This window comes from Mobula hypostoma, chromosome 17, assembly GCF_963921235.1.
Source record: "Mobula hypostoma chromosome 17, sMobHyp1.1, whole genome shotgun sequence".
NCBI classification, from domain to species: Eukaryota; Metazoa; Chordata; class Chondrichthyes; order Myliobatiformes; family Myliobatidae; genus Mobula; species Mobula hypostoma.
The window spans coordinates 22,956,793-22,980,423 of record NC_086113.1 but is presented as its reverse complement, the minus strand read 5'-3'; positions in this window follow the sequence as shown (position 1 = coordinate 22,980,423).

Here is a 23,631-nt window from a genome sequence, read left to right as displayed (position 1 = left end):
TATTGTTTTCCCTCACCGTGCCTTGTGGTGCATCAGGAAACATCCTTGCCGTTTCTCCAGCATCTTTGCCTGTTTCTTATGAGGCCGAGTCACTGACTTGACACTCAACCCAGCACAGGTGGAAAGCCTGCAAGAAGCCAGCCAGATTTGAACCCGGGACCACTCGCTTCAAAGTCCACTGCTAATGCCACTATGCCACCAGCCAGCCAAAGTGAGAGGCTACTTACGTAAATATGGTAGGCCAAACTGCAATGTGGTCTCACAGGTCTGGCAGATAAACTCAGAGCATGCATTGGCTCATGGGATTGTGATATTATAGATATTAGAGAAATGCAGTCGGAGGCCAATGTTGTGACAGAGTGAAGGTAGAGCAGCAGGGCAGAACTCTTAAGGAAATTGGGAGAGCAGAAAGGGACCCAATCCTGGGTATGACTCTAAACTCCAACCGGTTATGAGGCTCTGACTGGGGAATTTCAGAGCCTTGGGGAAAGAATAGTTACCCCTTAGTCATTCATTGCTCCCAGGGCCGCTCTGATCCAGAACAATAGCACCTGCGAAGGGTTCCTGCTCAGGATACGAGCAAAGACCAACGGCAGATCCGGCAGGTTCAGTAACTGAACTTATGACAGAGAAGGCGGATGAGCTAGGACCTCAAATGTCAACAGCTATAGTATAGGCGGATGAACATTTGGGAAGAGAAATGGCAATTTCTTTAGTTCGCCCAATGGTAGGCAATAGCAAACCACCGTTGCTATTTGCTAAGAAAACCATGGTCAAACTCACAAATTGTATCACACAACAACAGCGTCACGAGGAACTTCAAGACAATTCTGAAGATGCTTCGCTCGGTAGGGTTGATTCTGGTCAGCAGGGGATCCCCGACCGTCATCAAGCTACTGCACATAAAATTCAAGTAACACAAAAGAAAATTATTGCTACTTGGAATGTAAGAACCCTATATCAAGCAGGAAGATTGGACAATGTGATAAATGAAATGGCAAGACTAAAGATTAATATCATGGGAATTAGGCAAGTTCGTTGGATAGGTGCTGGAACATGTGAGATTAGAAATAAAACACTAGTTTATTCTTGTGGAACATTCCATACTAATGGAGTAGGAATTCTTATGGATGAAAACATGGCAAAAAGTGTTTTAGGACATTGGGCAATATCAGAAAGAGTGCTCCTTGTTAGATTCAGAGGACAACCATTTGATTCAGCAATTATGCAGGTATATGCACCAACAACAGATGGAACAAATGAAGATATAGATAATTCTATAAAGAGCTTGAACAAGCAAAGAATGGATGCAAATCTCAAGATATTGTTATTGTCACGGGAGATCTAAATGCTAAAGTAGGGCAAGGTGCTGATGGAAATAAAATAGGAAAATTTGGACTAGGGGAAAGAAATGAAAGAGGTGAGAAATGGATAGAATGGTGCAAGATGAATAATCAGGTCATTATGAACACTTACTTTAAAAACCATCCAAGACGCCTGTGGACCTGGAAGAGTCCAGGTGATAACACTGGAAATCAAATTGACTTTATTACTAGAACCATAGATTTAGAAACTCAGTGACACAATGCAAAACATATCCAGGTGCAGACTGTAATAGTGACCATAACCCAGTAGTATGTCATGTAAAAGTAAAACTTAAAAAAACTAAAGAAGCAAAAACTTGAACAATCCCTTGACTACTTGCAAGTAATTGAAGAAGAAAACTTAAGACAAAAATTTACAATTGAAGTAAGGAATAGATTTCAAAGTCTAGAAATAGAATCTGTTGAAGATGATAGCAATCATGCAAAAATGAAATTTAACTGTCTAAAGGATGCCTTGGTAGAATCAGCAAAGTCAGTGATTCCTAAAACAGAAAAAAGCACAAAGGAGAAATGGATGACAGATGAAATGAAAAATCTAATGGAAGAAAGGAGACAGAAGAAAGCAAATCCTATAGAATATAAGTCCTTAGATAAAAAAGTTAAAAGCTTATGTCAAAAAGCCAAAGAAGAATGGTTAAACCAGGAATGTGAGCAACTAGAAAGAATCCCTATTACTGATCCAAAAAGGGTACATCAACAAATCAAGAATATCACTGGTAAAAAGCTTCTCTGTTCTTCAGGTGGATGTTTGAAAGCAAAGGGTGGTACCATTATCATGGAAAAAGATGAGATTATGAACAGATGGATTGAGTATATTCAGGAATTGTTTGAAGACGATCGAGGCGAAAAACCAGAAATTAAGGAAAACATTGAAGGTCCAAGTATTTTAAAATCTGAAGTTTGTAATGCACTAAATAAGATGAAGAAAGGAAAGGCAACAGGTCCTGATGAATTAGTAATAGAACAAATTATCGCTCTTGAAGATTATGGAATTGAAAAACGTACTGATTTAATCAATGACATTTATGAGACTGGAATAATACCAGAAGAGATGAAAAAATCAGTATTTATCACTCTTCCTAAGAAAGCTGAAGCAATAGAATGTGAATTACATAGGACCATAAGTTTAATGAATCACATCACCAAGATACTTTTAAGAATTTTGATGACAAGAGCTGAAAACAAGATACAAATTGAAATAGGTGAAGAACAATGTGGTTTTGTGAAAGATGAAGGTACAAGAAACGCAATATTTATGTTAAGGATACCATCAGAACGAGCTATTCAAGTGCAAGAAGATTTGTTCATTTGTTTTATTGACTACACAAAAGCACTTGATAAAGTGAAGCACAATAAGTTATTTGAAATATTACAGAAAACTCTAGATCTAGATTCAAAAGACCTCCGCCTAATCAGAAATCTGTACTGGGAACAAACTGCCGCTGTAAGAATAGATGGAGAAGTGAGTCAGTTTACGAAAATCAAGAGAGGTGTTAGACAAGGGTGTGTTTTCTCCCCTGATTTATTTAATGTGTACAGTGAAACAATATCACAAAAAATAAGAGACATCTCGGGAATCAAATTTGGCGGTGAAAACATCAATAATTTCAGATATGCAAATGAAACTGTGTTAATTGCAAGTACGGAGGAAGAACTACAAAACTTAATTGATATAATTGTTGAAGAAAGTGCAAAAATGGGTCTATCTATCAAATGCAAAAAGACAGAATGTATGGTGATATCCAAAAAGAAGGAGAATCCTATCTGCAGGCTGAGAATAAATGGGGAAGACATAAAACAAGTACAGAACTTTTGCTACTTAGGAAGATGGGTGACATCAGATAGCAGATGCGACTTGGACGTCAAAAGAAGAATAGGGATGGCAAAAGATACCTTTACAAGAATGAAGAGTATACTGACCTAGGCATGACAACCTGCCTCAGAGTACCGAAATGTTATGTTTATCCAGTTATGTTATATGGCTCAGAATGTTAGACAATATCTAGTAACATGAGGAAATGAATTGTAGCAGCAGAGATGTGGTTTTTGAGGAGGATGCAAAGAATATCATGGACGAAAGGAATATCTAACGAGGATGTCATGAACAGAGCAAACACAAAAAGAGAAATAATGCATGAGATCATGAAAAGGCAACGTAACTTCATTAGACATGTGATTAGCAAAGCGGAGTTAGAATGCACGGTAATTATGGGAAAGATTGAAGGGAAGAAAGCAAGAGGAAGACAAAGACAAATGATGATGGAGACAGCAGCCAAAGAACTGGAAATGAATACCAATGAACTGATCCACTTGACCCGAAACAGGAGTGTGTGGGCCATGGCAGTCAAAGCTCAAACTGGGCACGGCACCTGATGATGATGATAAGAAAGGGACAATGAGCGATCCTTTGTAAATAAGATAAAGTAAACTCCTGGAGGATTTCTTCAGAGTAAAAGTCATAGGATATGGGTTAGGATCTACATAACTACTTTTAATAATGCTGTTTACAATGTAAATACATGCTGCTACTTATGTATTTTTGCACACATTCCATATCTATCCTTCTAATTCATATAATTCTTTATTCTTTCTAATTGTTGAATATCATTGCTTTTGTTATATGTCACACCAACACACCACAGCAATTTCCTAGCACATGTGAATGTATTTGGTGAATAAATTTGATCCTTGATCCTTGACTCCTTCTCAGTTGTACTTACTATGTTGGGGGGGTGTGGAAGAGTGATATTTTGGAGTATATCAACACTATAAAGGAAGAGGTGTTGGAAGTACTGAAATGCACAAATGTAGATAGATCGCCAGGTGTAAACTAGGATGTTACGGGAAACAAGGGAAGAGATTGATGCAGCCCTGGCAAAGATCTTTTCAAGTCTGTAAGCCACAGGTGAGGTATCGGAAGACTTGTGGAGAGCTGATGTTACACCTTTATTTAAGAAAGGAAGCAGGAAGCAGACAGGGAGCTGAAGACTTTGTTGCCTTTTCCATGCAAGGAACTGCATCAAGCTGTATCTTTTCGAGCTGAGATTCACCATGAGGGGTCTGCGGTCTGTGATTTTGAACCCCGGTTTTAGAGGGAAGAGATACTAATGGTCTCTCTCACACACACACACACCCTCTCTCACTATCTTTCTATCTCTCTCTCTCTCACTATCCCTCTCTCATGTTGTCTCAAGGTTTATCCCCCCTTTTGTAGATATAATTACATCTAGGAATGGATGTTTTAAAATGGCTAAATCATTAGCTGAGGCAGAAGCCTTGATTCACCTTGTCACAAAACCTAGTCACTGTTGAAATGCAGGAAATGTGACTGACATTGTTTTTACACAGCCAGGACCCAATGCACAACTTAGTATGTACTGATATTTTACTTGATCATATGTAATTTTGTTTCTATAACATCATATTCAAGCTATGCTGCACATAATTCTGATATGAATTGCATCACCTACCAAATATGCAAACACTCCCAAAAAATGATATGATTGATCGTTGTGAATTTTCTTGAAACAATTGTGATACCTAAGTAGAACTGTATTACAGTGTCGCATTTTTAAAAACACTTCATTGCTTGTGATTATAAAAGGATAAAAATTGCAAGTTTTTCTTCCATCTCTAACTTTTCTAAAAGCTGACTTGTTACTCGAACGCTCCGCATCCCACTTATAGGTCAAGTCCCCCAGTACCAAACTGACAGAGAAAATAAAATTTCCATCATGATTGTAATAACAGTTATGTCAGGCCTATTTTTAAGTTAGTAAATTAAGATTGCCTGTTCAGAACTGCTTCTTTTGAGAATCATTCACCAAGAAATTGTGCTGAGGTGCTGAACACAAAATATTTTAGTGTCTGTGTGTTGGCATTCCACATTAACTTCAATAGAACTGAATCTTGACAGATGTAGACAACACACAGTTATTATTATATCACCGGTATCATCGAATTGATCTGTGGGTGAATTTTTCTTGATTGTTTCAAAAGCTAAATGACCTGAATGGTTTCTAAATGCACAGGACTACTCTTTGACTCTAAGTCTCTAAAATACAGAAATCTTTGAACCATCAGGATCTGACCATGATCTTTAACTTGGATATACCTTAGACCCCAGAATATTATGGCATGTATTAGGATTGGGATTCATCACAGTGACCACCCACCTTTCTGACAAGCTAACTCTTCTTAGCTTGTTAAAGAATAAGACAGTATTTTTCCACTTATATATGCTATTCAATTTATTCTGTTACACAGCTCCTAATTAAGTCACAATGGAATATAATGGGCTGAATTCAAAATCTAGGCCAAGCCTAAGGAAAGGAAATTATAACAAGGGCAATTCGCTTGCGTCCCTAGTTGTTAAAAAAAAGATCCAAATCTTATGATTCAAAAACAAACAAGTTTATCAGGCGTGAAGAACAGCTCCTTTTAAATATTGCTGACATTCATTAAAATTCATGAAAACCCTGGAGGAGGAGGGGGAGAGAGATATTTATTTATCTTGAACCATGGACTTGAATTTATAAAGAGAATATCAGTCAGTCAGTTAGATATTGTGACTGGTGTGAAATAACGACCAAAGGCATCTTGTACTCATAAACATTAATGGAATGGCCTTTGTATAAAATAGATCCCCAAATGATTGATTAACTCCAAACAAATGAAGTATTGAGAAAAGTAATATATGAAAAAAGTTAGGATATTTAGAGAGTAATTGTCCACTCAGCTCAGGACTTAGGAAAGAAATTCCAAAGCTGAAACTGGGGAGCATAGGGTTGAAGAATCAAAGATTTGTAAATACGTCTTAAGCCACAGAATTTCAAATTTTAAATTGTATGTATTGGATGAATTGCACCTAATGTCATTTGGCAATGAATAATGGTAAGAAATGAAAGGGATTTAGTGTGATAGAGTCTTCAGTCAAAGTTAAAGCTGGCCACTGACTGCAGAATGGCAAAGTATACCTTTGAAAAGTCAGTCTTCAAACACAAAGGAATAAACTCAGACTTGGCTTTCACTCCTTTTAATCCCTTTTTGGGATCTCAAATGAAAAGGAAAGAAAAATCAAACTGACCTCAAAGGAAAAGGAAATATAAGTCAACAGGGATAAATTTTCCACCATAAATCAGGGAAATAATTGTCCTAAATAGGTCTTAAGCAGAAAGGCTAAGTTAGCCTGTGTTTAGTGTAAAATGCCACTTTAGTAAATAAACTGAAGTGAACAGAAAATGTTCATCCTGGGAATCATTAAGGAGCTAATTGTCACTTCAGATATTTGCTGGGGGATTATTAAATTGGTCAATTAGCACTGAAGCATTTTACCTAAACCCCTCTATAACAAACAACCAGTTTGCTAGGAATTAACTTTGTTATCCCTGAGGATATTGGTGCTAATTTAAGGTATATAATCACAACTGCAGATTCTCTTTGCATTTATTTAACCAGAGCAGCGTCAGTGCCTTGAGAATCATTTTGAATGGCGATGCCATTATCATCCTGCACCAAATAAATCACTATCAGCCAGCAACCAGTGGGAAGATGTTTGACTTTGGTGGATGGACATGTGAACAAGAAAATTGCTTGCTGCAGGATGTTTTAGAACATTGATGTCTGAAAAAGCATTGGAAGGCCTTTATGGATAGTTTATTAGGATTTCAGCAAGACCAGCATTATTTCTATTATGCTCTGAAGACTTTATTTTAATTAGTAAAATATCTGGTTTATTAATGCCATATATACCAATGTACAGTGTAAAACTTCTCTTGCATACTATTCATACAGAGAATTCATTACACAGTGCACAGTAGAAGGTAAAACAGTAACAGAGTGCAGAATAAAGTTTTGCACTCATAGAGAAAGTGCAATGCAGGTAGACAGTAAGAAGCAAGGTCATAACAAGGTAGATTATAAGAGTCTACCTTATCACACCAGAGAACCATTCAATAGTTCAAACCACATGGCAGAGACTGATCTTAAACCTTATAGTATAAGCTTTTAAGTTTTTGTATCTTCAGAATGTGGAGATGGTGGGTGGGGTCTTTGATTATGATGGTTGCGTTACTGAAGCAGCAAGATGGGTAAACAGCATTCATGGAGTGGAGGCTGGTTTTGGGCTGTATCCACAACTCATTGTAGTTTCTTGCAGTTGGTATACCAAGCCACGATGCAAAGGGATAGATGGCATTCCATCACAAACAGGAGAAAATCTACAGATGCTGGAAATCTAAGCAACACACACACACACACACACACGCGCATAGGAGGAACCCACCAGGCCAAGCAGCATCTATGGAAAAGAGTACAGTCGACATTCTGTGGTGCATTGATTAAAAATGTGTGGGGTTCAAAGGGGACGTGCCAGATTTCTCTAGGCTTCTGAGGCAGTAGAGGCTCTGGTGAGCTTTGTTGCCATGGAGTTAACACGTTTGGACCAGGACAGGTTACTAGTGATATTAACTCCAAGGAACTTGAAACTCTCAACCATTGCAACCTCAGGCACCAGGGAATTAACCAGGAGTATGTACACCCCGCCCCTTCCTGAACCATTTCTTTCGTTTTGCAGACAATTGCCATCAAAACACCTTGTCATTAGGATCTCCATTGCCTTCTTGTACTCAGACCCACCTTTATTTGAGAAATGACCCACCACAGTAGTATCATATGCAAATATTTTTTATAGACTTGGAGCAGAATCGGGCCACGCAGTTGTGAGGACACAAGGATTAGGGTTGAGGGCTGAGGACTCAGCCTTCTGAAGCTCTTGTGTTGAAGACAGTGGTGACGGAGGTGTTACTGCCTATCACTACTGACTACAGTTTGTTGGTCATGAGTCCAAGGCCCAGGATTTTGGAGAGAGGTTTACTTGAAAATGCAGTATTGTAGGCTGAGCTGTAGCCAATAAGAAATAGTCTGATGTAACACACAAAAAGTGCTGGAGGAACTCAGAGATCTTGGCGGCATCTATGGAAAAGAGTAAACAGTCAACAATTCAGGCCGAGATTCTTCATCAGGACTGGAAAAAAAGATAAGAGGTTAGAGAAAGAAGGTGGAGGGAAGGGAGGAAGAAGTACAAGGTCGTAGGCGATAGGTGAAATTGGTGAAGTTAAGAGCTGGGAAGTTGGTTGGTGAAAGAGATAAAGGGCTAGAGAAGGGGGAATCGGATAGAAGGCCATGGAAGAAAGGGAAGGGGGTGGAGCACCAGAGGGAGGTAATGAGCAGGTAAGAAGATGAGCTGAGAGAGTGGGGGGTGGGGGCCATTACCAGAAGTTCTAGAAATCAATGTTCATGCCATCAAGTAGGATATAAAGTTTTGCTCCTCCAGTCAGACTGTGGCCTCATTGCGGCACCAGGAGAGGCCATGGACTGACCTGTTGGAACGGGAAGTAGAAACCCCGCTTCTTCTGGCAGACGGATGTGCTTGGTGGGATCCCTCCCTCATGTTTTCCACTTTCCTCAGGGATCACTTTCAACTCGACTCCCTTGTTCATTCACCCCCTCCGCACTGATATCCCTCCTGGTACTTAACCCTACAAGCGGAACAAGTGCCACACTTCCCCCCACATCTCCTCCCTCATTACCATTCAGGGCCCCAAGCAGTCCTTCCAGGTGAGGCGACCCTTCATCTGCGAGTCTGTTGGGGTCACCTGCTGTATCCTGTGCTCTCGGTATGGCCTCCTGTATGTCGGTAAGACCTGACATAGACTGAAAGTTGCTTCGCTGAGCATCTAGGCTCCGTCCAAAATGAGTTTTGACCAAAGGAGATAGAGTCTACTGCAGACTGCTTCAATGGTAAGCGAATTGCTGTGGGTCAGGATTGTTTGGCAGGCTGGAGTTGATATGTTCTATGACCAATTTCTTGAAACACTTCATGATGGTAAATGTTGGAACTACTTGGCAGTAATTATTAAGGGGCATTACCTTGTTTTCCTTAAGCATTGGGACGAAAGTAATCTTACAGCAGGGGGAACATCAGATTGAAGCAGAGAAAGGTGAAAATGACTGCAAGTTCCCCTCTAGATAATCTACACTGGATATAAGGAAACGGCCAGGGACACCATCTGGCCCAGATACTTTCTGTGGGTTCACTCTCTGGAAGACTGAACTTACATCTCCAATTCTGGGTTTGGGTGCATTGGAGGCTGTCGGAATGAGTGATTACATTCCCGTTCCCTTCTGTTTAAGACGTGCATAGAATGGATTAAGTTCATCAGGAAGGGATACACATCTGCTGGAAATATTGCCTTATATCATGTTAAGCACTGTCAAAATTAACTGCTGGTCTGACATTCAGTTTTGGACTGGCATGGTCTCTTGACATCTCTGATTGCTTTCTGGAGGTCATATCTTGATTCCTCGTAAATCTGACTTGAACCCTCAGACCTGGTGTTCAGCAGAGCATGGATCTCCTAGTTCATCCATGGTTTCTGTTTTGGAAGCATCCAGATTGTCCACTTTGGTACACAGTCCTCAACACAGGAGTTTGGGGCCTGGTGGGATGGAAGAGGTGCTGGTAGTATTTTGTTAACACACTCTTGATTACGGCCTCAGGGTACATCACTTCAAGGGTGTTGACCATGGAGTTCAACTCATTGAGTGCAGGCTTCACCGCCTCCAGAGGTAGTCTGTAGAGGCACTGCTGTGTGCTATGCCTCACTGAAAATTGAGTTACATCTGCCTTACTTAACTGTATCATACGACCTCAGGGCTTCTCAATTCACCAGTTGGACAGTACAACGTCCTTGGGCAAAGTTAGAAGCGGAGTGCCTCTGCTTCCTTATCAGCTCCTCATGGTGCTCAGATGTGACAATGGTGGCAAGTTCTTGCTCACCCAACCTGGAATATCTAACAGTGAAGTGTCACCATACTACCAGCCACAGGAGTTCACTTCAGCTATTCTGACAGAGTGATCACTGTGTTTCTCCATTTTTTGGAGTACATTATTTGATTTACCTGAGAAAATGTCTTTAATCATGGGCTCCTTACTTGGAGTTTCCTTCAGACTAGAGAGGATGAGGTTAAACAAAACTTCACCCCCTGTTTCCCAGGAGATGGGGAGGATCAGAACCAGAATCTGGTTTATTGTCACTGAGATATGTTTCTAAGCGGCAGCTGTGCAGTCAGTCAGTCAGTGGGTGCCGTCACAAAGCCGGGGTGGCAGCTATGCACCTCCATCTTCTTTGATCTTGCGACAGTGCAAGACATTAAAAAATTATTACAAATGGTGGATAGACAGAAAGGTGAGGGAAACTCCATTCCTACTGTAAGCAGAAACACCTTTGTGGGACTTTTCTCAACAGCAGCATCAATTCTGCACCCTAGAATTCATTGGCTCTCTCCCTCTGTTCTGATGCTTCTTAAATGGGAACATTCTGTGTCGGTCAGATCACAGCACAGTTTATGTATCATTTGTATTGGAACATGCTGCAAAGTCTACCTATTGCTGAAGAAAATCACACAAAATGCAAGAGGAATTCAGCAGTTCAGGCAGAATCTATATGAAGGGGAGACAATTCATCAGATCCTAGCCCGTTGTCTCAGACCCATACCGATGCTTTTCATGGTATGTTTCCTTCTCGATGTACATGGTAACAATTAAGAACAATCTTTCTTTCTTTTGTTCTTTCTAAAAACATCAATGGTTCTTTCTAAAAACGTCAGTTGTTCATTACCCTCTATAGATGCTGCCTGACCTGCTGAGTTTCTCCAGCATTTCGTGTGTGTTGCTCAAGATTTTCATCACCTGCGGAATCTCTTGTCTACATTAATTAGAATTCTGTCTTAAAACTGTTCAGATTCAGATTGGTTTACCGACATATACACCAGAGTATAATGGAATTCCTTGCTTGCCTGAAGCTCATATACTCTGGCACTATTATTCTAAAGTATTGTTTGAGTTACAGAGTATTTGAGAATTTCACATTCAGATATATCCTCATGGGATGGCATGGTAGTGTAGTGGTTAGCACAACGCTTTACAATACCAGCTGTACGATCGGGGTTAGATTCCTGCAGATTCATTCTCCTCGTGACCACCTGAGTTTCCTCCAGCTGTTCTGGTTTCCTCCTACATTCCAAAAATGTATGAGTGGGGTTAGTGAGTTGTAAGCATGATTCGTTGGCAACGGAAGTATGGCAACACCTGTAGGCTGCTCAGCTCAATCCTCAATTTGATTTGTAAACAATGCATTGCACTGTATGTTTGGATGTACATGTGACAAATAAAGCTAATCTCTCTTTATCTCCATGAAAACTATTTTCAAGTACCTTTAGAGTGAGGTGTCAGAAGCACCAGCTGGCCAAGGAATTAAACTTCAGGCACTCTGCCTGAACTGGAATACTGAATGCTGGTCGTGAACCCTCCCACTTGAGAGAGCATATGGACATGCGCCAAGAGACACTGAACTGTATAAGTCAATGAAGACAGTAAACGATAGAACAAAAAGCCACCCAAGGCATGCATTTCCAACCAAATAAGCTGTCCGAAGAATGAAAGGAACCATTTATATTCTATGTTAGGCTGACCACAGCAGATAAATCAGAGCAGCCAAATGTGAAATCTGCTGGAGAGAATTTCTCTCCCTGTGGAGAAATTCTCTCCCTGTGGAGAAAGCTACAGTAAGTAAGAACACTGTGAGCTTTACTTTTTTGTTAATTAGATAAGCAGCCTTGATATTTTAAATCAGTGACCATTTATTAATATTATAGAATGAAAGAAATTGAAAACATTTCATACCTTCAATGGTAATGGAAGAAAGGAGGCCATTTATATTCCTCCAAGCTAATTCCATAGTGTGTGAGTGCAGACTTGGAGCTGTACCTGCTTTACTACCTGCAGTCCAATTCAACCTGGAGCAATTTACAATTAGAACCACTAAAAACCAACTTTCCATGTCTTATTAGCACAGCTTCTATTTCCACTGTTACGCCAAAATAATCCCCATTGGGTTTCGCACGAGTTTATTAATGGTCGTGGCTAATTTCTTTCAGGTTTTGTCCTTCTTTGGTATCTTGTGATATTTCAAGCATTTTATACCCAGTCAGATGGAAGTACGAAGTTTAGTTCATGGAGATTTAAGGATACTTTGTTTTTTGTTCTACTGCATCTATTCTCTACAAAGTACATCAGGTGTAAGATTGCTCAAAACCACGTCAATAATCTTATAACTTAATCTGGGCTCAGTAACAGAAATTCAGCTTCCAACTTTATAGGAACGTAATTGATTATCAGACAGTATGTCTTTACCAGGACTTGCGTTTAGTAAATATCCACACATCTGGAATACACTTAGCTCAAACAAAGACACAAAGAGAAATTTGCATTACATGAGGAAATCTGCAGATGCTGGAAATTCAAGCAACACACATCAAAGTTGCTGGTGAACGCAGCAGGCCAGGCAGCATCTCTAGGAAGAGGTACAGTCGACGTTTCGAGCCGAGACCCTGGTCGAAGGGTCTCGGCCTGAAGCGTCAACTGTACCTCTTCCTAGAGATGCTGCCTGGCCTTCTGCGTTCACCAGCAACTTTGATGTGTGTTATTTGCATTACATTACGGTTTTCATGACTGATGGAACATTATTGGCCAGTACTTCAGAAATAGCCTTCCTGTTCATAGAGTCATAGGGCATTACAGCACAGAAATTGGTCGTTTGGCCCATCTAGTCCGTGCCAAACTATTATTCTACCTAGTCTCATCAACCTACACCTAGACCATAGCCCTCCATACCCCTCCCATCAATGTACCTATCTAAACTTCTCTTCAGTGTTGAAGGCAAACCTGCATCCACTACTTTTACTAGCAGCTCATTCCACACTCTCATTATCCTCTGGATGCAGAAATTCCCCCTCACGTTCCCCTTTTTCACCTTCACCCTTAACTTATGACTGCTAGTTCTAGCTTCAGCCAACTTCAGTGAAAAAAGCCTGCCTGCATTTACCCTATCTATACCCTTCAGGATTTTGTATACCTCTATCAAATCTCTCCTCATTCTCCTATGCTCCAGGGAATAAAATCCTAACCTATTCAATCTTTCCCTAGTTCTCCATCCCAGAAACATCCTTGTAAGCTTTCTCAGCACTCGTTCAATCTTATTAATATGTTTCCTGTAGGTAGGTGAACAGAACTGCTCACAATTGTACAAATTAGACCTCACCAATATTTTATACAACTTCAACGTAACAATCCAACTCCTGTACTCCGTGAAAAAGGATCTAGTGTTTTCCCAGCGTATATGACAAATAAACTCTTTTCAGGCTTCCAGCTGGGTACAGTGTTTGATTTGTGAAGGCCAACTATTTTAATCTTTTTTAACAGTAGTGGCATAACATCTTTTACACCAATTTCATTGAGCAAAATGGAAATTCAATACTTCCCCTAAAAGATGGCTCCTCTTACAATGCCACACATCCTAAGTACCACATCGGAGATATTTATGCAGAAGCAGTAACGCAATAAGTTCTTCAATTGTCTTTATTGGTTTAAGCTCTTTCTTCATATAAACGATTATGTTGAACATTCTAGCATATTTCATGTTGTACTGGTGGACCTTAAGCTCATTAAAACACTAGACTGCACCGCCATTAATTCTGTTTCCTGTGTCAGAAAAATGGGACTCCAAATCCTCATTATAATCTTATTAGAAATGTCTTGGTTTATTCACAGGGATCTCTAGCACAGAACAGTCAGCCTCCAATCATCGTAAATAATTTCTCTGGCAAACTCGCCAAGAAAAGCATAAAGGCAGTGCAGCTTATTTGCATTATTTTCAGAAGCCAGCTTATTGGAATTTAATTAACACATCTATAATCGGGAAGCTTTCTGCACATTTGGCAGAAATACAAAGCAGAGTCAGCGATGCAAAATACTGCAGTGTAACTGCAGGCAGAAAATATATCACAATTAATGCTTTGGCATTAATTGTGAGGGTGCTTCACACTCTCCAGCAGCTTCATTTTGGCTACTGTTAAATTCCCATTTCTAAGTTTACAATTTCCATGATTGAGATGATCTTAACAAATAAAGCAATGCTGCCAGCTGAAACTCTTTCTGATTTCCTGAAAAAATCTAATGAGCAGGTCTAGCATTGCATACTATAGTATCTATACTGATAGCATGTTGCTTGAAGAAATTCTCACAAACCTGAATCATTGTGAGGCTTATTTTCACCCATACCCACTAAACACACAAGAGTATGGACAAATTCGGTTCCTTTAACTTTAAAACAACTGAACCCACGTAGTTGCCAAGGACAGCAAAATCCCTGTTTTTTTTCATGTATATCTACAGATTTTCCAAACCTTATGTTTTTCACACATAGCTTCAGGTATGACAAGGAAACATGGTGAGCTTAGTATTCCTGTGTTGAGAAAATAAGACTGTTTTGTGCTCATAAACTCTCCTTGGAAGAATATTTCCCAAACACTAGCCATTACTAAGCATCTGAGAGTGCATGAAAGTGCAAACCATCTACAAAGAAGAACTTGATTGGTCTTTATTCATAAAATGCTGGAGGAACTCAGTAGGCCAGGTTATCAGCCCAAAATGTTGACTCTACTTTTTCCCATATATGGTGCATCTGCAGACTTTCTCTTGTTTGGTTTTTATTCATCTTTAACTTAGAGATAAGGTTAACTGTTGACTCAGCTGATCATCAACACCTGTACCCGTTATTGTAACATTGAACTGTGTCTTCACCAACTAGTTATGAATTCAGCCATTAAAAGAAACTGGGAACATTCAATAGGCCGAGCAACAACTATGGATCACGAAGCAGTTGTAATGTTTCTTCAGAATTCTTCAGAAAAAAAGTTTTGAAAACATCCTACTTCTAAACAGGAATAATTAACCCAGAGATCATCGAAATGTTAATTCTAGAGACCAGCTTGCATTTGTGTAACTCTATTAAACATTCTAAGATATCTCGAGATGCTTCATTTCTGAGCAATTACTTCTGAAGTATGGTTAAGCTTTAGTAAACAATCAGCAGCTACCTTGAAGTACTTCAAACAGCAGATGAGATTAAAAGCCCAGATTTTGTGGATATTGGCTGAAGGAGAAAATATACCTGGCACCCTTGAAGAACCACAAATTGTGCTGTTGAAAAACATACATCCGCCTTAAAGGACAGGTGTAACAACATATGACCCAGCATATCGATGTAGCTACAAAAAAAGTCACGAGAGCAGCTATATTTCATTTGGAGTTTGAAGAGGTTTGGTATGTTACCTGTTACATACCTCAAGGAGATCTGTGATTTTTTTGGGGGAGAATGATGTAACGGTCTTTTGGAGGTCACCTGATACAATTTTCCTGCCTATGTGAGGTCACGTGATGACATGTGCACCACGGGTATATAAGGGAAGACCTCAGATGACGCAGTTAGTTTTTAGTTTTCCAGCTGGAACATTACTGTGTCTCCGTTTCTGTTGCGTATTTGTTTTTATGACGCAGTTTCATTTTTAAAACAGAGTGTTACGTTCTGTTGCAAGGTACAATAGCGCTGGACTGGAAATTTTTGCTAGATGTGTTGACGTACCTTATTCCAGCAGTAGTACGGGAGAGTGAAGACTTTATCAAAGTACAGGACCCGAAGGATTGAGAGGAGTCGGCAACGTTCAGCAGTTTAACAAAGGATCGATCTTATTGAGTCTTCATTGAAGGAGTAGTGACCTGCATCGAAGATAACTCTTGCCAAAAGAGAAAAGAGTTCATGCAAGGTGGTCTCTAGAATTTAAGGTCAGTTGTTTTAAACCATTTATTTCCTGCATCGTGAATCCTTTGGACAAAACCAACAGGAAAGTCGCGTCTATGAAGAAATCCTTCTCCAGAGAAGTCTCTCCCAATTGAACGTATAAATCTGTTGGACTTTCGAATTTACCATTTTAAGAACTATATCTGACTTTACCGCTTTAAGAACTGCTTTCGCATTTAATGCTTTAAGAACCAGTGCCGAGTGATGATTTGTTGAATGGCTGCATAGCGGTTAACTTCTGGTTAAGGTTTTCGTTTGTTTTTTTTTAATTGTTTATCCGTGTTTAATAAATGTTTGGTTGTTTTTATATAACCTGTCTCGATTGATATTCATTGTTGCCGGTTACGTAACACACCAAAGACAATCGCAAATTTCTACAGATGTACCATGATGAGCTGCATCACCATCTGGTTGTAGGGGTGGGGGGGGGAAGGGGGTCTTACTGCACAGGATCAAAAGAAGCTGCAGAGAGCTGTAAACTTAGTCAGCTCCATCATGGGCACTAGCCTCCAAAGTGTCCGGGCCATCCTCAAGGAGGCAGCATCCGTCACTAAAGACCCTCATCACCCAGGTTATGCCTTGTTCTCATTGCTACCATGAGGGAGGAGCATGAAGGCACATACTCAGTGATTCAGGAACAGCTTTGTCCCCTCTATCATTTGAATTCTGAATGGACATTGAATGTATGAATGCTACTTCATTACATTTTTATTTCTATTTTTGCAATACTTATTTAATTTAACTATTATATACACTTACTGTAAATTATGTTTTTTCTCTGTTATTATGAATTGCTTTGTACTGCTGCCGCAAAGACAGCAAATTTTATGACATATATCAGTGATATTAAATCTGATTCCGATTCATTTTTAAAAATCCAGCTGATAGACTATATTCCAGACAATGTTGAGTTCTCTCACTACTCCACTATCAGCTTAATTTCAGTGATAAAATTACCAAATAATGGTCTGAACTGATGCTATTAAGTTGTTTTGCACCTGTAGTATCTTGTACACCATCACTCACCCATCATGAAAAAAATGACAATTCCGTATGAAAAAACTCTTTTATATACAAACGTATATATATTTTGGGCAGAGGATGTGGATATCACTGGAAGGCTGAATTTAATGTCCATCTGTAATTACACCATCAATTTGTTCCATCCACCAGGCAGATCAGAAGCCAGTTAAGGGTTCACTACATTGGTGGTTCAAGGTCTGGAGAGTTGAAAAGCCTAGATAGAGTAGATGTGGAGGCAATGTTTCTTATGGTAGAGAAGTCCAGGACCAGAAGGCACAGCCACAGAATAGAGAGATATTAACTTAAAAAAGAGATGAGGAGGAATTTCTTTTGCCGGAGGGTAGTGGATCTGTGGAACTGCTTGCCATAGACAGCTGTGGAGGTGAAGTCATTGGGTATATTTAAAGCAGGGATCAATAGGTTCTGATTAGTCAGGACAGCATCGGTAATGGGGAGAAAGCAGAGTATTGGCCATTATGCAATGTTGGCGCAGACTCGATGAGCCAAATGGTCTAATTCTGCTCTTATGCCTTATGCTCTTATAGGACACTGAGATCAAACCAGATCAAGCCAGGAAAAGAAAATGGAATATTCAGGATGGAATTGAGAGCCTCAACATCCAGCATTGGGAGCATGTAGAACCTTCACATAAACAAAGAAAGGAGTCACCACTCAAGCTATGTACCTTCCTACCCTCCAAGCATTTCCTGCCCTATCCATGGTAGAGTGAGCTTTCTGTATTGGCCACTCAGAATGCACAAAACTGAGTGTAAGCTAATTATCCTCTATTCCAATAGATTGTCTAAGAAGAATAGTAGTCCCATGGTCACCATTACTGATATTACTTCTTCATTCCAGATTAATTTAATTACTTGTATTTACATTTCCCCAAGAACTATTATTTCTTGATCAACATGTTAAGTCCTGAGGAAAAAGGTCCAGCAATTTAATCAATGTATTTTAGTATCCTTGTTACACAGCATTCAAAAGAAGTTAGGAAAAGAAACTCATTTAGTGTTTTTATGACTCCACAAAGACCCAGAACATTATACAGACCACGAAGTGTTTTTTTAATTAATGCAATGTAGGAATACAATAAACAATTTGCACACAGTAAATTTCTTCAAACAATAACAGGAAGATAAAATGTCTTGGTGATGCCAATTGAAAATAGATATTGACTACACGCCACTTCCTTGAACAAGATTTCTCAACTCCTCCTGAGAAAGTAGGTACTGCTTTGGTTTAAAGTCTAAGTGGAAATTGGTAAATTACACAATGTCATACTTCCTTAGTATTGTAATAAAAAAAAACACTCAAACTAATCCATTATCGGTCTAACAAGTCACACAGAAATTGTCCTAATAACAGTGCAGTAAGAACCAAACTTTGTGATGCACAGATTGGATTGCTTTCTTTTAAAGTTCAAAATATTTATTATCAAAGAACATAAATGACATCATATACAACCCTGAGATTCATTTTCTTGTGGGCATACTCAATAAATCCAAAATAGAATAATAACCATAACCAATCAATGAACATTCAACAAGTCTGTGTAAAAGATTACAGAAAGAAATAATAATAATACATAAATAAACAATAAAGATTGAGAACATGAGATGAAGAGTCCTCTAAAATGAGTCCATAAGTTGTGGGAAAATTTCAATGATGGGGCAGTGAAGTTATTCCCTTTGGTTCAAGATCCTGATGGTTGAGGTGTGATCACTGTTCGTGAATGTGGCCGTGAGAATCTTGAGTGTCTTGTATCTTCCTCCTGATGACAGCAGCGAGAAGACAGCATGACCTGGGTGGTGGGGCTCCCTGATGATGGATGCTGCTTTCCTGTGACAATGCTCCATGCAGATGTGCTCAATGGTGAAGAGGGTTTACCTGTGATGGACTGGGCCGTATCCATTACTTTCTGTAGGATTTTCTATATGAGGGCATTGGAGTTTCCATACCAGGCTATCATGCAGCCAGTCACTGTACTCTCCATTACACATCTATAGAAGTTTATCAAAGTTTTAGAAGTCATGTAGTGGTGCTGCTGTGCACTCTTCATAATTGCCCTTACCTGCTGGGCCCAGGACAAGTCCTCCAAAATGATAACACTGAGGAACTTAGTTGCTGATCCTCCAGTGAGGACTGGCTCAGGAACCTCTGCTTTCCTCCTCCTGGATACAATAATTAGTTCCTTGTTCCTGCTGACATTAAGTAAGAGGTGATTGCTGTGGCATCACTCAGCCAGATTTTCAGTCTCTCTCCCATATGCTATTTGTCATCATTCATTTGGCTGGAAGATAGTATTGTCATCAGTAAACTTGAATGTGACATTCGAGTTGTGCTTAGCTACACAGTGATAAGTGTAAAATGAGTAGAGGAAGGGAGGAAGCACTCAGTCTTGTGGTGCACCTGTGCCAATGGAGATTGTGGAGGAGAAGTTGTTGTCAATCCGAACCGACTGCCACCTACAAGTGAGGAAATCGAGTATCCAATTGCACGAGGATGTATTGAGACCAAGCTCTTGAAGCTTATTCATTCGTTCGGAGTTGACGATGTTGTTGAATCCCGAGCTGTAGTCGATAAAGGTCATCCTGATGTATGCATCTTTGCTGTCGAGATGTACCAGGGTTGAGCAAAGAGCCAATAAGATGGCTTCTGCTGTGGACCTGTTGCTCCAGTAGGCCAAATTGGAGTGGATCTAAGTCGCTTCTCAGGCAGGAGTTGACGTGCTTCATCACCGACCTCACAAACACTTCATCACTGTGGGTGTACTGTAAGCGCTAGTGGGCAATAGTCAGAGGCAGGTTATTACATTCTTCTCAGGCACCAGTGAAAGTGAAATCTGCTTGAAGCATCTGGGTACTTCAGGCTGCTGAAGTAAGAGGTTAAAGATCTCAGTGAACACCACAGTCAGTTGATCAGCACACGTTTTCAGTACTTGGTCAGGTACCCCATCTGGGCTGTAAGCTTTATGTGTGTTCACCCTCAGAGACTGAAATCACAGAATCATCGGGGGCTGTGGGAGTTTGTGGTGGTTTCTTCATTTTTTGATGGTCAAGGCAAGCACAGAAAGCATTGAGCTCATCTGGAAGTAAAGCCCCCTTGTTGTCTCTGTTGCTTGATTTGATTTTATAAGACATGATAGCATTCAAGCCCTGCCACAATTGTCGAGCATCCTTCATTGACCAAATTGTGGCTTTTTAAATTCAGCCATTATGTCTTGCTCTTTATTATCATAATGTAATTAAAATAACTAATGAAATCCTGATGGATTTGTATGAAAAGTGGATCGCCCCATTAGTGTATTCTAATGCAAAATTGGCTTTAAGGTGTTTTGAGATATCTTGGGGTTGTGAACTGTCTGTAAGAATGTGAGTCTGTCTTTTGCAATGTCTGAGATCAACCAACGTAAAGCAGAGCTGGTACCTAAATCTGTTGAATTCCATTTCATTACTGACATTGCCTCAGTGTTATAACCTGATAAAAGATGTGTTCTGTATTCACTGTAAAAAAATAATTATAACAATCAGGACTGAGCCAGCTGAACACCAGATTGTTGAGAACATCAAGAAATTGGTCTGTCAAGATGGGCAGTGTTGAATATTACCTATTGAATATTTATGAGTTTAGTTATTAATGCTGAAAAAAAGCCGTTGGAAGTTTAATCAGAACTCTATTGATGTAAATTCTCCAAACAGAGAAGACAAAGAGAAGAATTGATAGAGGTCTTTCAGACTGAGCAGAGTAAATAAAGAGCAAAAGTTTGCAATTGGTGGTGGGTTAATAAACTAATACAATGCTCTCATCTCACTGTTGTCATCGGGAAGGAGGTTAGGAGCCTCAGGTCCCAAGTCACCAGGTTCAGGAACAGTTATGACTCTTTAACCATCAGGCTCCTGAGCCAGTGTGGATAATTTCGCTCACCTACTTCAACTCTGAACTGATTGCAGAACCTATTGACAATTTCAAGAACCTATCACTCACAACACGCTGGAGGAACTCAGCAGGTCGGACAGCATCCGTGGAAAAGATCGGTCAACGTTTCGGGCTGGAACCCTTCATCAGGACTGTAGAGGGAAGGGGCAGAGGCCCTGTAAAGAAGGTGGGGGGAGGGTGGGAAGGAGAAGGCTGGTAGGTTCCAGGTGAAAAAACAGTAAGGGGAAAGATAAAGGGGTGGGGGAGGGGAAGCAGGGAGGTGATAGGTAGGAAAGGTGAAGAAGGAATAGGGGAAAACACAATGGGTGGTAGAAGGAGGTGGAACTATGAGGGAGGTGATAGGCAGCTGGGGGAGGGGGCAGAGTGACATAGGGTTAGAGGAAGGGAGGGGGAGGGAATTACCGGAAGTTGGAGAATTCTATGTTCATACCAAGGGGCTGTAGACTACCTAGACGGTATATGAGGTGTTGCTCCTCCTTCCTGAGTTTAGCTTCATCATGGCAGTAGAGGAGGTATAGTTGAGGTAGTTATGAGAGTCAGTGGGCTTGTAGAAAATGTCAGTGGACAGTCTGTCTCCAGAGATGGAGACCGAGAGATTGAGAAAGGGGAGAGAAGTGTCTGAGATAGACTGAGTGAATTTGAGGGCTGGGTGGAACTTAGAAATAAAGTCAATGAAATTGACGAGCTCAGCGTGGGTGCAGGAAGCAGCACCAATGTAGTCGTCAATGTACCGAAGGAAAAGTTGGGGAGCAGTACCAGAATAGGTTTGGAGCACAGACTGTTCCACATAACCAACAAAGAGGCAGGCATAGCTGGGGCCCATGCGAGTTCCTATAGCTACACCCTTAGTCTGAAGAAAGTGGGAAGAGCCAAAAGAGAAGTTATTGAGTGTGAGAGCCAGTTCTGCCAACCAGAGGAGGGTAGTGGTGGTGGGGAATTAGTGAGGTCTACTATCCAGAAAGTAGCGGAGGGCTTTGAGGCCTTCTTGATGGGGAATGGAGGTGTATAGGGATTGGACATCCATAGTGAAAATGAAGCAGTTGGGACCGGGGAACTGGAAGTTATTGAAGAGGTGGAGGGCATGGGATGTATCCCGGATGTAGGTGGGGAGGGACTGAACTATGGGTGACAAAATGGAGTCCAGGTAGTCAGATACAAGTTCGGTGGGACAGGAGCAGGCAGAAACTATGGGTCTACCGGGACATTCAGGCTTGTGGATCTTGGGGAGGAGGTAAAACCAAGCGGTACGGGGTATGGGAATTATGAGTTTAGCAGCTGAGGATGGAAGGTCTCCGGAGTTGATAAGGGTGGTGATGGTGCGGGAGACAATGGTTTGATGTTTTTTGGTGGGGTCCTGTTCCAGGAGTAAGTAATCAGAGGTGTCAGGGAGCTGTCGTTTGGCCTCAGTGAGGTAGAGGTCCGTCCGCCAGACTACTACAGCTCCACCTTTGTCAGCGGGTTTGATGGTGAGGTTGGGATTAGTGCGGAGAGAGTGGAGGGCAGTGAGTTCAGAGGGAGTGAGGTTGGAACAGGAGAGAGGAGTGGTGAAGTTGAGACGGTTGATGCCTCGGCGACAGTTGGAGATAAAAAGATCGAGTGCAGGTAGAAGGCTTGGGCGGGGTGTCCAGGAGGAGGAGGAGGGTTGAAGACAGGAGAAGGGGTCATCAGTAGGGGGAGGGGAATCCTTGCCAAAGAAGTAGGCTCGCAGATGTAGGTGACGGAAGAAGAGTTCAGCGTCATGGCAGGCACGGAACTCACTGAGGTGTGGACTGAGGGGGACAAAAGTGAAGCCCTTGCTAAGGACAGAACGTTCTGCCTCAGAGAGGGGAAGGTCAGAGGGGATGGTGAAGACACGGCAAGGGTTGGGGCTGGGGTCGGAGGAGGGTGAAGGGTGGGAGGTCTCAGGAGGGAGAGGGGTTTGGGGAGGATAAGGGATCAGAAGAATGGAGGGGCGATGAGGGGTAGAGGGAAGGTTGGGAGTCGCGGGGAGGAAAGAGGGTAGTGGGGGAATAAGACGGGCGGTAGGACCCAGCGGCAGTAAGAGCGGTCCCGTTCTGGAGAGGGTCGGGACCTCGGTCTGAGCTGGATCCGGAACTGGGGGTGGCGGAGCCTGTAGCCTGCAGGGCCCCAGAACTGAGGTCGGAGTCGGAGGCGAGCGAGTCCATGGCCCGCCGGGGACTGGTGCCCATGTCCGGGAAGCCGTGGTTCTGGTCGGGGTCAGAGTCAGAGGCAGATGGGTCTTCGGCCTGCCGGAGGCCTGAGAAGTCGAGGTCCGAGGGGTCGGGGTCCGGGCTGGAGCCGGTCGTCGTCATGGGCTCCAGGCGGGCGAGCTTGTGGTCCTTCTTGGACGCGAGGAAGGAGAAGAAACGATGGTTGGAGGCGTGAATCCGGTGGAGAATGAATGTTCTCAGTACTATTTATTGATTGATTGATTGTTGTAACTATTAGATGTATTATTTGGATTTGCACAGTTTGTCTTCTTTCACACGTTGATTGTTTGCCAGTTGTTTACTTGTCTATAG